At 38.5% G+C, this 14,394-nt stretch overlaps 1 protein-coding gene across 1 annotated transcript in view; it reads right to left on the reverse strand.

The window, feature by feature from the left end:
- The window catches only part of fgd (faciogenital dysplasia), a 77,049-nt gene that overhangs the window by 31,301 nt on the left and 31,354 nt on the right, over positions 1-14,394 (reverse strand). The window lies entirely within an intron of this gene.

Below are 14,394 nucleotides of genomic sequence, written 5' to 3' on the forward strand. Positions count from 1 at the left end.
TCTTTTCATCACAGTAGTACCCACAGTGTTAGTGTTACCCACTTTTCTTTAAGATTAGACATACAATGTGTTTCAGACTTCATACATACTTTAAGCATGTTTTTATAGTTTGCTTTTAAAATAATCTTTAATTAATTTTTTTTTTCATAATTAATTCTCTGGCCACATTTGAAAACCACAGTAGCTCTTCATGTGATGTGATCTTGTCAAATAGACTGATAGAAATGGCCAAGTGTAAACAGGAATATAGTATTGGAGTAACTGGCATTTCATTTATCCCTGGTTTGGCCGTTGAAATATAGGTTCCTCTGGGACAACTCTGTTAAAAAGCAATCACCAGTTTCTCCAATATTTCTTCATAATTATATTTTTAATATAAATGTATGTCCCTTTATTTTTTATTTTTTTTGTATGTAATGTTTTCCTCTGGTCATCAAATTCATTAGTAATTCATCGCTGTTCATCAAAGTATTTCCAAGCTTAATACTCCCCTTATGCCTTAAAGTGGCTTAGATGCAACTCCACACCTTCACCCACTTTCAGTATGTGCAGATCTACTTGCATGCAATTAGTCCCCACCTCTATGTCCACATACCCCTATGCCACTCATTTGCAGCTCCAAAGACATTCCCCACAAGCCGACCAGAACGATTCCTTAGGTTTATGTCATAAGAACCCCTGGCTGTCTAAGAGTTTTCCATTAAAGCTTGGCTTTGGAACACTGCAGTTTCAAAGTGGAAATGCTTAGTCATGGTGCAGACTGCTATTTTTGGTCATGATACCACTGGACCTTAAACAACAAAACACGGACATGTTAACAACGAAAACAATTAGATTTGTTTCTGATTTTTTTTCCACACTCTTTTGCTGTGCACCTATAAACACCTCTTTACTAAGACTGCATTAAAAAAAAAAAAACAAAGAAACAAAAACAATCACACACAACATCCACATTTTAAAGCAAAACCTTATCCCTAACCTACACTCCTGAAATATAGTAACTTTTCCTATCACTGTGGTGGTCCCCTCAAGGGTACATATACAGCACACTTTTAGTCAAGGAGCATAATTGTGCTATATTCTATATCAATCATAGATTTTTAAATAGCATAAACCCTATTTAATCTCCAGGACTCCACTGCTGTACCTTTAAAGGTACATTAGTGACAATAAAGTACCTTTTTTGTCCTGAGAGTGCAGCATCGAATAGTGTCTTATACATAACTATTTAGTGTAAAGAACATTCACCTGAGGTACATCAAAGAGCAATTACACACATCAGACATCTGTTTCCTAATACACCAAGAGTGAATTTATGAATCAGGAGCTGTGATTGATTTTGTTTACAACTTAAAATTAATCCTGAAAAATCAATCAAAATTTTTGCTAAAGGTGTTTTCTTTAAATTTAAAAAGCCTCAGATTCAATTCACAGCCTTAAAGAATTCAAACAGGATTAATAAAGTTTGTAAAACAGTTCCATATTCTATTTAATATTCACTCACTGCTTGCTAGCAGGGCTTGTTTATGGGATGGACCATCTGGTCGGTCCCCGCTGAACTGTTGGATTAAATCAGATTCCTGTTTATTTAACAATAAATTTAACATCTCCTGACACAAAACTTTACAAACTCAGTTAGCATTTATAGATACGGATTTTTCCTTTTAAAATTAGAAATATGTATTTCTTTACAAAGAGAGGATTATGAAGACATTGCTTCGATGCTAAGTGTAAGCCATGGCCCTCATCTATTGGTACTGAGGTGTTTTCAGCAGCATATATAAAAGCAAATTATGCAATTATGAAGAGAATCCAGAAATAATATACTTTATAATGTGTGAGTGTGTTGAATTGCTGGAAGAGCACCACAAATATTTGGTCATGCATTGTACATTTTCATACCTTGACTCCATTTCATCATGATCATAATTTTTGTATTTCTGTACATGCTGGCATGCTGTATGATTATGATAATCAGATATAAACCTCGCCTTGCTTGCCTTTAATGCCCCAGTAACATCCAGTGTGTGTGTGTGTGTGTCGTCTGTTTCCTAAGGGCTTACCACCAATAGTGCAGCAATATCCCGTAAAATGCTACTCCCTTCCTCCACTCACTACACACAGACATGTATATATATATACACACACACACACTTCCAGACATCATCTGTCCTGGATTTCCAAACTGCTCTAGGCTCAGCTTCCCACTTTTTCCCCATTAATGAAGCTCGTTTTGCCTCCCGCCCTACTGACACTCCCAAACCGGCTCGGAATTCCCACCAGCACTTCCACAGGTTTGGCACTAGAAAAATTCACCAATTTTCCAGCACCTCATTCCAAATGCAAAGACAAATCCCTGTGGAGAAGGGGAAGTATCCTACATCAATTCGGCCTTGGGGCAAATTCAGGGCAAATGGGAAGGAAAGGAGAAAGGACAGAAAGACTGGCTGGTACATTCAAAAACAGAGGAATTTTTCATGAGATGTTTTGAGGCTTATCTAGGACAAGACCTATATTACACTCGGCTGTGCCGTCTGTAGAGATGGACTGTTAACAGGCTATGAAACTGGTCCAACCCCATGCAAGTGTAATGAATATTGTCACTGTCCTAAAAATTGTGCTTGTCAATTATTTAATTAATTTTCCACATTATTTAAACAGAGCCGCTGTTAATATTTTGAACATTTTAATGCTAAATGGACAAGTAGAAACACTAATGTCTTTAAATTAACTTACATGACAATTTTGAGTGTAAAATTAGTATTAGACACTAACCTTACCCTGCCCTCTCTTTTGTTTCTACATTAATTTTCCATTTTGTCAGCTCCACTGACAATACTGCAGCACTTTGTATTTATACAATTACAGTCTGTAGTTCTAATCATATAGTGTGTGTGTTGTGCTGCTAAATATCTTGAAAAACTTCATCTGTTGCTGCAGTTTGTGTTGGTCTTCCTCAAGTAGTTCATCAGTGGCCATAGGTCACTGCTCACAGGACGTTGTTGGCTGGATGTCTTTGGTTGTTGGAACATTCTCAGTCCAGCAGTGACACTACTGTGTTTAAAATTCCAGTAGAACAGCCATATTAGAGCCACTTGTACAAAAATCACAAAAATAATGGATGTTACTCAATCTCACCAGAAAGCGCAGTTCTACTGTGCCACTTTAATACCTCTTTACCCAACACTTGGCACCAAGCAAAGTGAAATAAGACAATGTGCAGCTGCTTCAGAGCACTTGAGGCCTGTAGTGTATGTCTGTCCTTTAAGTATATTCTAACCTTAAATGGTTTATTTTTATTATATCACAAGGTAATCTGTAAAGAATGGATTATTTCATTGTAGAGTTTAGAGTAACCTATTTCTCTGTAGAGCTGGACAATAATTCAATATCAATAGTTATATCATAATATAAAATGTCTCAATGACAATGATGATTTTATTTAAACACATTCAATATTTCATTATCAATTACATAATAATTGATCAAAATTAAGAAATAATTCGCAATATAAATTTTGGCCGTATCATCCAACCCTATTACGCTGTGCTTAAACCAATAATAAGCTCTGAATCTGAATGTAACATAAAATCAGACATTCTACAGTTAAACTCACCTCAATAGATGTTCTAACAACAGTTTCTGTCTCCATGCCAAAGCTGTTAGCTGTTACCTATTCATTACAGCTGCTTCACCACACCTTCTCTCGACATTACGCACTCTAATGATAATCTCTTGCCAAATACGATCCTGTGACACTGCAGATAGCACTAGGCTAAGTCTGTTTTGCTTATAAAGCACTGATGGACAGTGAGATTACTATTTTTACTCTCTGTGACCTTTACATTTCTCCCCATTGTGTACTGACCGTTAAATGTTAAGCAGATTTACATAACAAAATATATGAATATATGAAGAGTAATAATGAGAAAAAAGGGGGAAAAAATTCGCCATTGCAGGTGAATGTCCATAGAATGACATAGGAATCATTAAAAAGCTTTACAATAGATGTGGTAACATTTCTGTGAGGATCTGATTGCAGGCAGCCATAAATTTAAGGTTGGTATTTCTGTACCACAAAGCTCAATTCATGTTTTCCAAAGATATTGGACAGGGATTCATTTGCCTAGAGAATGTTCTTGGACTGCTCCTCAGCCTAAAACTGGGAGATTAATGCCCCTTTACCTAGCACTTGTCAGTGAGCATTATGACCATTACTATGTTCACACATACACACACTTTACCATTATACTATAACGGAGGGTTAAAATTGTGGTTAATCTAATAGGGTCTAGTGCCACTTTCTTCTTTAAAACATGTTTGTGTATCATCAACAACAGATGTGTACTTAAAAAATACAAAATATAAAAACTAGCCCACGTTTCTCATAAAAGTGCATCAATAAGTAAGATACTCCCTTCTTCATAACAAAACCAATCTGCCTTAAACCACGGACCAATCTATCTGAAATCAATGCCAATGCCATCTATTTTTCATACGAGAATTCCAAAAAAATGCCATACATAATAAACACTTCTCACAAAAACATGAATATAATTTCCACCCCCAAAAACAATACATAAAATGTGAGATACCAATGAACAGTAAGCTCACCCACTATGAGCTGACTATAAGTCATTTTTAATAAATCAGCTTCCTTACCATAACAACTCACATTAGTAATGAAAGAGAAAGAGGATGATCATAAATATGTAAAATGATACAAGAGAAAGTAAATTCTTACCATAGAGTGGTACCTGGTTTTATTTTTCATTTCACTCTTCTTCAGAATGCTGCTTATATATAAGTCAGATTCATTTCTAGCTCCTAAACACTCCCTCTAAGTGTCTGCGACTGAATCTCTGCTCTTGTGAATGTATGTGTGTGTGTGCGCGTGTGTCAGCAGCTGCACTTCCAGTTCCCTCCCTCCACAACCTGCTGTTTCTGCAGAGCGCACACACACACCTCCGGTTGCCAGGTGAGTGCGAAAAAAATACACACCTGTGTCCTGGGACTGCACCTGCTATCCTAAGCAGGACAAAACTGCACCTGCCAAACCTGCTCTACACACTCCACATGTGTTTGTGCCTGAGTGACAGTGATGAATAAACATTTAAGTATGTAAGTAACACACAAAAAAAATGTACAAAAACAAACAAACAAAACAAAACAACAAAAATAAGGAAATCACTGTTAATCCTATTTTAAACCCTGGCAGACACTTTAATCCGATACAGAATATATCACCACCTACAAAAGACCTTAAGGTCTCTTAAGCAATAAAGTGACAATTATAGCATCAAAACCTAGTTCTATAACTGGGAATTTTATCCCAAACTGAAGGATTTCTTTACTTAAGCCTGTGGAACTGAACTGCAACTGTTTGTTTTAATCCCAATAAACCCAGGTGTGAAGAGTTTCTCAACCATTCTTAGATTCCTAACAGTTTCCATGTAGGACAACGCTACCAAAACTTTAAAATCCTTAAGAAGTTACATAGTGCAGTTTCTGCAGTGTCAAGCCCAGAGTAGCAACAAAAGAAGTTCTATTCTCCCTGTTACATATCAGTGATGCATCATGATGATTTTCAAGATGAAATTCTAAGGTATAAATACTACATAGTGTAATCCCATAAAAGCCAAACATTTAATAAATGTAAAATCTCCATCTGTATAGCTTTTATCTTCACTTATTCACATCTCCACAACATGTGTGGGATTTTACCCACAAGTTGATAGAGAACAGTTTAGGGTCATTTATAGAATGTTCCAGTGCTGTGCATTTGGTTCTAATGGAAGCTGGGGTATTTCACTGAAGGGGCATGATTTGGGAGTCAGTGGAACAATCGGAAAATTCCAGACATCACCAAACCCCTGAGTTGTTTCCAAAATAACATGAGCACCTACTCACTTCCCCTGCTGTTTTCAGGCGGCACGTCTGATGTAAGGACAATGGAACGTTTTTAAATCTATCCCATCATTCATCTTGTTCAGAAGGTTCAACCAGAAGCACTTGAATTGTATCTGGGAATAGACAGAGGCTACGTTAATGGAAACGGAAACCTGCGCAGGCCATAAACCTGATTGGTGTCAGAGAAGCAGACACTTGAAATCAAGTCTCATGTATTCTGTATAATCTGGTATTGGAATGGGGACAAACACGAGGGTTCTTTTTCACAGTAGCAGTTAGTGGTAATATACGACTCTATCACAGACTTGGCCTGGCCTCATTCTGACACCATACAGCAGACAGAACAAATCAATATGAGAGAGAGAGAGAGATGGAGAAGGGGGAAAGAAAGAAACATAGAAAACACACTGATCTCCCTAGAGCTCCTCTGACACAAAAAACTTTTCCAAAACGAGTATCCTGACCTTGAAGCTGCTTTGTGCTCTCTCTCTCTCTCTCTCTCTCTCTCTCTCTCTCTCTCTCTCTGTGTCTCTGTGTGTGTGTGTGTGTGTATAGCCACACTGACCATGATCCCAGAAGCATCAGTCCTTCTGAGTCTGTGGGAAATGAATCCGACGAGCAGTTGGCATTAATTCCTTTCTAAATCAGGTCATTTGTAGCAGAAGCTGTGTCAAATAGAGCTCTGGCTTTAACCAAAGATACATTTTTTTAAACCCTTAGACTTAAAGAACTGTGATGGAGAGAAAAGGGAGAGGTCAGGGAAAGTTCACATTTAGCTACAGATCAATATGAGATTTTCAAATAAAAAAGGTATACACACATGGACATATGCATACACACATACAGTGCTGTTTAAAGTAGGCCAGATCCTGTCTGCTTTGCTTTCCCCAAATGGTTCTGAGTGTGCGTTCAGATCTCTCTCCCTCTGTGTGTGTGTGTGTGTGTGTGTGGGTGTGTGGGGAAAAAAAGTGAAAAAGTAAGCTTGAACTGGCAAACATCAAGGCTGAACTAGGCCAAGACTAAACTTAGTTGACACTTTATTTAAATTGTCCCAGTGTACACCAAGTACCAACCATTTAATGTTAATGATACATTTTAATCCTGATACATTTTTTCAAAACATTATTTTTAAAGGAACACTATGTAATATATTTACCTTTGGATTACAGCTTCAAAATTGTCATTCTCCACTGACCTGTAATAGGGAGAATAGAGCCTCTAATGTTGCTACTGTGGGCTCCACACTGCAGAAACTGTACTTGTAACTTGGGTAAAAAAAACCACCCACTTCCTCCACCTCCCTACAAATTTCTGCACAGTGCTGAAACTTATTACACTCTGGGCCAAAAATATAAATAAAAAGATTACGTAGCGTTCCTTTAAACTGGAACATCATTGTACAGCTCAAGTGTTGTGGAACACGGAGGGCCATTCTGTCTACCTAGAGAGAACAAAGCTGACGATGCACGTATAGATTCCTACTCAGGGAAGGCTGTCTCTCTCTGGGGATTTCCTGGTGACCAACTCAACGCTCAGACACTTTGCCAACTACCAGAATTTGGCAAACTCTGTGACTTATTTGGAATTTCATAACGAAGTCTCAGAGGGAGAGGATCTCCTGCACAGCAACATAAACACCAGCATAGCCTCAGGTGTAAAAGTGTAATTAATCCACCCTAGATACGCCTGTATTCAGCTGATGATGTCAATAATACACCTCTATATTCACTGACCTTTCTATGACACAGAAACTATGACTAGAGAGAGAGAGATTTCCTCAGATTTTTAAAATATTCAAGTTTAAAAAAAAACTTAAAATATTATAATAATTAAACACATTAAAAGTCATTATAACACATTAATTATTTTAACACATGGATAGAAAGAGTAAGTGACCTGTTATTTGCCAAATAGTGAACCCACATCCATCTACATTGTTAAACCTCAGTTCTTGCCAGATACTGACCTTATTTTGTCTTCTACATCAGTCGACTTTCACCCTGTCAACTTCAGCACATATTTGTTCATGTGTTTAACCATTTAAACCCCAAGTTTAATCATTCATTCATTCATTATCTGTAACCGCTTATCCAATTCAGGGTCGCGGTGGGTCCAGAGCCTACCTGGAATCATTGGGCGCAAGGCGGGAATACACCCTGGAGGGGGCACCAGTCCTTCACAGGGCAACACACACACACACACACACACACCTACGGACATATTTTGAGTCGCCAATCCACCTGCAACGTGTGTTTTTGGACTGTGGGAGGAAACCGGAGCACCCGGAGGAAACCCACGCGGACACGGGGAGAACACACCAACTCCTTACAGACAGTCACCCAGAGTGGGAATCAAACCCACAACCTCCTTTCAAACATTGAAAAGCATGAACCAAAATAAGGATTTTGCTCTATTCCTGCATCATTGATATTGACTTATTTTTGAGTTTCTAGAGTTTTTAGGTTTCAGATTACTCAAAATGGAACTGACTACATTTGTAAATGCACTAACTACATGAAAATAAACACAGAACCAATGTGCTGAAAAATCAAACAGCTTGAGTCACAATTGAACATATGTGGTAATTTAAACAGTGAATAAAAACTTAGCCATGTACAAACATCCATCCATCCATCCATCCATTATCTGTACCCGCTTATCCAATTTAGGGTCGCAGGGGGTCCAGAGCCTACCTGGAATCATCGGGCGCAAGGCGGGAATACACCCTGGAGGGGACGCCAGTCCTTCACAGGGCAACACAGACACAGACACACACACACACACACACATTCACACCTACGGACACTTTCGAGTCGCCAATCCACCTGCAACATGTGTTTTTAGACTGTGGGAGGAAACCGGAGCACCCGGAGGAAACCCACGCGGACACGGGGAGAACACACCAACTCCTCACAGACAGTCACCCGGAGCGGGAATCAAACCCACAACCTCCAGGCCCCTGGAGCTGTGTGACTGCAACACTACCTGCTGCGCCACCGTGCCGCCCATCAAGTTTAATCAATTAATTAAATTAAATAACTAAATTCACATTCTCAAGTGTTAGTTTTATTCTTGGCATTTTCACTAAGTTCTCGGACATTTTCAGTATGAAACAAAAAAATAGGTCAATATTACAGACCTTTGTTTAAAATCGAATTAATAACCATGTAATACACATATTTGACTTATTTTAATGTGGTACCAAAATATAGAATTCAAGATCATTTTACACCAGTTCGATTGGTCCATCTGTTCCAACATTTACAAATTATATTCAAATATATTTGTCATAAAAGCCTTATTAACAATGACCTGCAGTCAAGTGTTATCTACAGTTTTAGAGATGGTGAGGGAAATAACTTAGAGGTATTATTGCTCCTAATTCCTGTTTGAGGATTTTGTCCAATTCTGCTCTAGTGAGTCAGCACCTGTTTTGCTTTGCAGTTGATCACAACTCTCAGTTTCGAGCTTTAGCTTTTTACTTTAGACCTAAATATGTACCAAAAAGAGAAGCACAGATACTTATAGTCTTCAGTTCCAGTTGCAGAGTGTACAGAGATGTTCCGCTGTAATGTCATAGCTCCAAGTTCATTTTTGTAGCGTGCAGATTAAGCATAGCAGAACAGTAGCAGAGTCATGTAATTAATGTCCAGTCTTAAGGGGAATGAAATTACATGATCTTAAATAGCTGGGTTCGTCACCCATTGCTGCCTGTTAACCTCCTCAAGGAAGGCTTTACCCTTGTTGTTGACAGTGTTATAGACATTTAAATACAAGATGATGAGGTCCTCTACTGACATTAACCAATCTTACTCACTCCACAGGAACTGGATGAAGCTCCATCACTCCACAGAATGTAGTCTGTTGTCCCAAAGCCCAACGCCAAGGGATTTTATACACCTCTGATCAATGCTGGAGACTGTGAGTTTAATGTCACGTCTAGCTGCTACAAAGCATTTATTTTTGAGAGATAAATACTTTTCTGAACCAACATCTTGAGACAGACATTTTTAAAAAATAAATTTACTTGGAGAAAGTGGAGTGTTTAGAAAATTGTGTGCATGATAAAAACTGACAAAACAACTCACTTGGAGGAACTTGCACCCACAAACCACTTCTGTTTGCACATATAAATATGTTCTCTCTCTCGCATACACACAGACACACACACATGAATACATAAATAGCCATTGTTAAAACTCCTTGGACACAGTCACTTTCAGCTTTTACAGGTCACTCAAATGCACCTACAGCTACCAGAGCAAGAACAGAAAAGAAGGTAATTACTCTAAAAGACCCAAGCACACCTAAACACCCAGACTTGTGGGGAGACACACACACTTCTACACAGCAACACAATTAGCCACAGAATACAAGAAGTGTCTTTTAAAGAAGCTTGTGAATGAGCCTGGCCTTCTTACAACACAGTTGCATGTTTCTATATTTCTAACTCTGTAGATGCAAGAAAAACAATTGAAGACAATTCTTTTTGCAATTTTTAAAAGGAATATGCCCATTTCTATCTTCTGCATTTGTGACATATAGATAGAGGCCAATGTGTGGTTGTTAAACACACTATAAAACTTGAAGAAATTTGTCACTGACAGTGACTTGGATGAGGGCTGGACGACATGGCACTTATCCAGTTCAGGGTCACGGTGGGTGCGGAGCCTACCCAGAATCACTGGGTGCAAGGCAGCAATACACCCTGGAGGGGGCGCCAGTCCTTCACATGGCAACACACACTCTCACAATCACTCACACACTCACACCTATGGACAATTTTGTGTCACTAATCCACCTGCCAACATGTGTTTTTGGACCGTGGGAGGAAACCAGAGCACCTGGAGAAAACCCACATGGACCCAGAGACAGTCACCCAGCCTGTCTCAAAAGCCATGGAAAAACTGCTAAGAACAAACAAGAAAACTGACATCACCGTCAAACATGTAAGTCTTGGCCTTGTCAATTTTTATTATTATTTTATTTTTAGCGCAATAAACTGAGGACAGCACCCTGCAATGAACATCATTCAGTGACTGATCCTGTAAATAATTTATAATGAAATATTTAAAATGTGTTTAAATATAACATATCATTGCTATTAAAACATTTTATATTGGAATATTGTATACTGTATATTCAGTGATTCAATGTGATTGAAACTGGACAAACACCATCCATAACACATTATATATTTTCTGTCATATCCTGTACTACTGAGGATTACAAACAAATTTAGGATCAACATATTTTCAGTTCAGTTCTAAGTACAGACAAATGTGTCTAAAACATTGCCTGTGGAAATAGAGGGAAGACACAGAAGGCTAAAAAAAATTGTTGGAAAATTCATTGAGGAATGAAAGGCAGGAAGGTTGCTGAGATAGAGGAATGAAAAAGCATGAGCAAAGAGGCTAAGGAGAGGAAGAAGGAGAGACTGCAGACTATTATCACTTCAGGGGGGGAAAGATGGAGAGGATGCAGTCAGTTGTAATGCACAATATGCCACCCGATAATTACCATACAGCACTGCTGCAGCCAGCAAGAGCCAGGAGCCTCCAGGCAACATCTACCAACACATGCACACATGTGTGTCTGTGAGTGTTTCTGTACATTTATAGTGCAGAAATCTCCTTAATTTCTTGAAAAAGATTGCTATATTTCCAGTCATTACAGCAACTGAGTAGAACATACTTTTCACAACACCTTCAACACGCTGAGGTCTGGGTTCTGATGTGACATGTGGTGGTGGTGGGTTTGTGTATTGCGCTGGTACGAGTGGATCAGACACAGCAGTGCTGCTGGAGTTTTAAAATTCTCTGTCCACCTTGTAAATGTTAAGCCAGAAACAGTAGCTCATCTCTTGTTGCAATATATACCTGTACATCGAGAGAGAGAGAGAGAGAGAGAGAGAGAGGGAGGATGGATGTACAGTTCCATGTCCTGATAGTGTATAAAAACAAAACTGTGTGTGTGGTTAGGTGGAAACTGACCTGAAATCCTCCCAGCTCATCCTGCTGTCATTAAAAACATTGGTACATCAGGTGACAGAAAGATAATTACACACACACACACACACACACGCATATATATATATAACCCCCAACCTACAAGTACTCCCATGATGACTGAAATGGGAAACAGGTCAGCAGAGAGGAGACGAGAGGTACACCAATGCTTCCTAAGTACCGTGTCCAAAAAAACCTGTCCTCTGACCCTTCTGACGCAGTGTGTGTGTTCAGGCTTCAATGTGTGTATATGTGTGTGTAAAATAAGGCATGTCCTGAGGTGTATCCAGAGTACGCCTTTCTGATGAAAACATTAATGGCCCATTGGGGTCCTTACATTTGTGACAGAACACACACACACACACACACACACAGACATCCACAGATCTACAAGGAATTACAGTACACACACACACACATTTATACAGAAAACAGACAAAGCAAAACACACAGAAAAACTGTACAGTGAGCATCTTACCCGAATTCAGCTAAACGTAGCAGGATATGACTTTTCCAAACGTTACAGTGCACTACACCCTTAGTGAATAAGATGACCAAAATCAATATGACTCAGTCTGCCCTGACCCTAAAAGGAGCATTCTGACTGATGATTCATATCCAAGAAGGGTGCCTAGAGTACATTCAGACTCAAAAGAGCTGTGTCAGGCTGACTCAAATCCAAAAGAGTAGTTTAATCATAATTAACATTAGAAATAAGTGGAGCCACACACTGATGAAAAAAAATGAATCCTTATGTACCCCTAAATGAAACAGTAACAGACATTGAACACCATGGGGGGGGGCACTAAAATGCCTCAACACCTACAACTTATACTTGTATAAAATACAGTTACATTCCAAATTGTAAAAAGGTCAAGCTTTAAAGGTTTTAAGGTTTTATTTAAGAATAGCTGCTCATGTAGCATGTACTCTCCTTTTACCACACAGACCTCAGAGCTGAAGCAGAGCCTCCACCACGCACGAACACACACACACACACACTGATTCACTGCTGTGAAGTTTTTGAAGGACTGTGGAATTCTTTGCACTGTTTATTAAGCTTTGTTCACAGAATGTGCTGTTACCCTCTGTCTGCATCTTTGTGTCACACTTGATAAAAGACAAATGAATACTTCAACACTGTGACAACACAATAAATCAATTTCTTCTCATTCTTTGCCTTCTTATTGCATTCTCAGGGCTAGAAAAATACAGTTCACCGGACTGGATGTGTGGCTGTTAGTACATTTTTTATGTGCATTTGTGTGCCATGTTGCATGTGCTTGTTTTCTGCTGTCTGACACAGCCTCACTCCAACAGATGGCATTCCTTGTATTTGAGTGACCAATCAGGATGAAGGACATTTCCCTGCGTAGCTCCAGTGTGTTATTTTGCAAATACCAAAAAACTATTGCCCTTTGAACTTCTCTTCGCTGCACCTTCCACCAGACGTAGCTGAGTATCTTAACAGTATTAAAGATGTTCACGATTTTAATCAGAAACACTTTTAAAAAATTGAGGATGTTTCCTCACCATTTACTGCTCTTCTATCGGTGTGCAGTCTCAAAACTAGGCTAATGTGTTTACAAAGCCCCAATATCTGTAAATGGGTTTTTAAAAAATGCTAGGCTATGCTAGGCGTTCTCTCCCTTTATTCACAGCAAATAGACCTTCAAACATTGAAAAGCATGAACCAAAATAAGGATTTTGCTCTATTCCTGCATCATTGATATTGACTTATTTTTGAGTTTCTAGAGTTTTTAGGTTTCAGATTACTCAAAATGGAACTGACTACATTTGTAAATGCACTAACTACATGAAAATAAACACAGAACCAATGTGCTGAAAAATCAAACATATGTGGTAATTTAAACAGTGAATAAAAACTTAGCCATGTACAAACATTCATTTTTCATTATTTTTTTTGTCAAACAAACCATTCCACCATAAGACGTGGAGGTTCTGAACATAAACTAAAATGAGAGCGCTAGTTCCCCAGAATCGTAGACATTGGATATAAACCCATAGAAAAAAAATCTCATTTGTTCATTCATTCATCTTCTGTAACCACTTTATCCTGATCAGGGCCATAATTGAAATCACTGTGTTCAAGGCAGGAAGACAAACAATATAATAACTAATATTAAATTATAATATAGCATGAATAATACTCTTTCTGGTGGCATTTTCCCTGCGTGCCAGCAGACCAGTGTGACATTTACTAACACCATGCTGCACAGGGGATATCAGTAAGTAAAATCAGGCCTGGAGTTTTGAATAATAGATTGGCATAGTCTGCTCACACATGCAAATCATTGAAAATAATGATGAATTCTTCTTGAAATTCATGTTGTTGTTTTTTTTTATGTATCAAATCAATAAGTGGTGCCAGTCCTAATCTTTATTCTTTCTTTCTTTTTCCAAAAATGTAAAGCATACTAAAAGAAGCAACAATTTAAAGCAGAAGCTACAGACC

This window comes from Hoplias malabaricus, chromosome 14, assembly GCF_029633855.1.
Source record: "Hoplias malabaricus isolate fHopMal1 chromosome 14, fHopMal1.hap1, whole genome shotgun sequence".
Classification (NCBI taxonomy): Eukaryota; Metazoa; Chordata; class Actinopteri; order Characiformes; family Erythrinidae; genus Hoplias; species Hoplias malabaricus.